Genomic DNA, 3,445 nt, shown 5'->3' with positions numbered 1-3,445 from the left:
GGTGCATTTTGCATTCCAGACAGACTTTGAGAAATCATATTGACTTGTTGGGTCAATATTTTATTCTGAGCCAAAATGGCATTCAGAGTGTCAATCTCAAGAACTCCTTTCTTCTGACTAGTCCCATTGTTCACAGGATTTCTTTCAGAAGTGTACATGAATTGGTTATTTGCAACCATTTCAATCAGTTCTTGAGCTTCAGTAGGCGTCTTCTTCAGATGAAGAGATCCTCCAGAAGAGCTATCCAAAGACATCTTGGACAGTTCAGAGAGACCATCATAGAAAATACCTATGATGCTCCATTCAGAAAGCATATCAGTGGGACACTTTCTGATCAATTGTTTGTATCTTTCCCAAGCTTCATAGAGGGATTCTCCTTCCTTCTGTCTGAAGGTTTGGACTTCCACTCTAAGCTTACTCAATTTTTGAGGTGGAAAGAACTTTGCCAAGAAGGCATTGACTAGCTTTTCCCAAGAGTCCAGGCTTTCGTTAGGTTGAGAATCCAACCATGTTCTAGCTCTGTCTCTTACAGCAAAAGGGAATAGCATCAGTCTGTAGACCTCAGGGTCAACCCCATTAGTCTTGACTGTGTCACAGATTTGCAAGAACTCAGCTAAAAACTGATGAGGATCTTCCAATGGAAGTCCATGAAACTTGCAATTCTGTTGCATTAGAGAAACTAATTGAGGCTTAAGCTCAAAGTTGTTTGCTCCAATGGCAGGGATAGAGATGCTTCTCCCATAGAAATCGGGAGTAGGTGCAGTAAAGTCACCCAGCACTTTCCTTGCATTGTTGGCATTGTTGTTGTTTTCGGCTGCCATGAGTTCTTCTTCTTTGAAGAATTCGGTCAGGTGCTCTAAAGAGAGTTGTGCTTTGGCTTCTCTTAGCTTTCTCTTCAAGGTCCTTTCAGGTTCAGGATCAGCCTCAACAAGAATGTCTTTGTCTTTGCTCCTGCTCATAAGAAAGAGAAGGGAACAAGAAAATGTGGAATCCTCTATGGTCTCAGTTTAGAGATTCCTTTAGGTGTCAGAGGAAAAGAAGAGTAGAAGACAGAAGTAGAAAATTTGAACTTATCAGAGAAGATGGAGTTCGAATTTTGCATTAAGGGATAGTGTTAGTCCATAATTAGAAGGATGTGAGAAGGAGGGAAGTCATTTTCGAAAATTAAGTGAAAAATTTTGAAAATATTTTTGAAAAACATTAGTTAATTTTCGAAAATGAAAATAGAAAAGAAATCAAATGATTTTTGAAAAAGATTTTGAAATTAGAAATCAGAGACATTTGATTGAAAACTATTTTGAAAAAGATGTGGTTAAGAAGATATGATTGGTTTTAAAAAGATGTGATTGAGAAGATATGATTTGAAAAACATTTTAAAAAGATTTGATTTGAAAATTAAAAACTTGACTTAACAAGAAAAGATATGATTCAAACATTAAACCTTTCTCAACAGAAAAAGCAACATACTTGAAATGTTGAATCAAATCATTAATTGATAGTAAGTTTCTTTGAAAAAGGAAAGAAGTTAATTTTGAAAAAGATTTGATTGAAAAAATTGATTTGAAAAAGATTTGATTTGGAAGAAATTTTGAAAACTTAGAAAAAAATTGATTTGAAAACAAAATCTTCCCCCTTTAGCCATCCTGGCGTTAAACGCCCAGAATGGTATCCATTCTGGCATTTAACGCCCAAAATGCTACCCTTTTGGGCGTTAAACGCCCAACCAGGTATCCTGGCTGGCGTTTAAACGCCAGTCTGTCCTTCTTCACTGGGCGTTTTGAACGCCCAGCTTTTTCTGTGCAATTCCTCTGCTGTATGTTCTGAATCTTCAATTCTCTGTATTATTGACTTGAAAAGACACAAATTAAAAATATTTTTGGATTTTTAATAATAAGGACAAACCAAAATGCAACAAGAATCAAATGACAATGCATGCAAGACACCAAACTTAGCAGTTTGTATACTACTGACACTAACAAAATGAAAATGCATATGAGACACACAAAACAATCAAGTCAATAGAATTCAAAGATTAGAGCAAGTAAATCCTCAAGAACATCTTGAAGATCAATAAGACATATGAATGCATGCAATTGACACCAAGCTTATGATGAGACTCTAGACTCAAACAAGAAATATTTTTGGATTTTATGATTTTTTTATTTTTTTGTGTTTTTCGAAAATTAAATGAAAAAAGGTATCAAAATTCTTAATGAGAATTCCAGGAATCAGTGCAATGCTAGTCTAAGACTCCGGTCCAGGAATTAGACATGGCTTCACAGCCAGCCAAGCTTTCAAAGAAAGCTTCGGTCCAAAACACTAGACATGGCCAAAGGCCAGCCAAGCCTTAGCAGATCACTGCTCCAAAAGCAAGATTGATGAAAAATCAACAAGCTCTTGTGATGATGAGTTGAAACCTCGGTCCAATGAGATTAGACATGGCTTCTCAGCCAGCCAGATTTCAACAAATCATCATGAAACTCTAGAACTCATCTTCAAGAATTTCGAAAAAAAATAAATACCTAATCTAAGCAACAAGATGAACCGTCAGTTGTCCAGCCTAAACAATCCCGGGCAATAACACCAAAAACTTGATGTTGTTGCCGGATCTTGGCACTGATGTTACCAAAAGCTTGCTCAAAACTTGAACAATCCCCGGCAACGGCGCCAAAAACTTGATGCGCGAAATTGTGAACATTACTTTTTCACAACTCTCATAATCCCCGGTAATGGCTCCAAAAACGTGGTAGCTCAATACCATGGCATTACACAACTTCGCACAACTAACCAGCAAGTGCACTGGGTCGTCCAAGTAATAAACCTTACGTGAGTAAGGGTCGATCCCACGGAGATTGTTAGTATTGAAGCAAGCTATGGTCATCTTGTAAATCTTAGTCAGGCAAACTCAAATGGATATAGTGATGAACGAAAATAACACAAAGGTAAAGATAGAGATACTTATGTAATTCATTGGTAGGAACTTCAGATAAGCGTATGAAGACGCCTTCCCTTCCGTCTCTCTGCTTTCCTACTGCCTTCATCCAATTCTTCTTACTCCTTTCCATGGCAAGCTCGTGTAGGGTTTCACTGTTGTCAGCAGCTACCTCCCATCCTCGCAGTGAAAACTAATGCTCATGCACTCTGTCACAGTGCGGCTAATCACCGGTTTGGTTCCCTCCCCTACCGGAATAGAATCACTCTTTTGCGTCTGTCACTAACGCCCAGTAGGTTACAGGTTTGAAGCACGTCACAGTCATTCAATCATTGAATCCTACTCAGAATACCACAGACAAGGTTTAGACCTTCCGGATTCTCTTGAATGCCGCCATCAGGTCCTGCCTATACCACGAAGACTCTGATCTCACGGAATGATTGGCTCGTTTGTCAGGCGAGCACTCGGTTGTCAGGCGATCAACCATGCATCGTGCAATCAGGAATCCAAGAG

General features: G+C 38.6%; 1 non-coding gene across 1 annotated transcript; it reads left to right on the top strand.

Moving 5' to 3' along the window:
* The first annotated feature begins 308 nt into the window (after window positions 1–308).
* LOC112798976 (small nucleolar RNA R71) lies at window positions 309–416 on the top strand. Its single transcript, XR_003200568.1, has one exon. It is a non-coding gene; the product is annotated as a small nucleolar RNA R71 (small nucleolar RNA).
* The last annotated feature ends 3,029 nt before the right edge of the window (window positions 417–3,445 follow it).

The sequence above is a fragment of the Arachis hypogaea genome, chromosome 4 (genome assembly GCF_003086295.3).
Source record: "Arachis hypogaea cultivar Tifrunner chromosome 4, arahy.Tifrunner.gnm2.J5K5, whole genome shotgun sequence".
Classification (NCBI taxonomy): domain Eukaryota; kingdom Viridiplantae; phylum Streptophyta; class Magnoliopsida; order Fabales; family Fabaceae; genus Arachis; species Arachis hypogaea.
The sequence above is the reverse complement of the archived record's forward strand: the minus strand, read 5'-3'. Positions and strand labels throughout refer to the sequence as shown.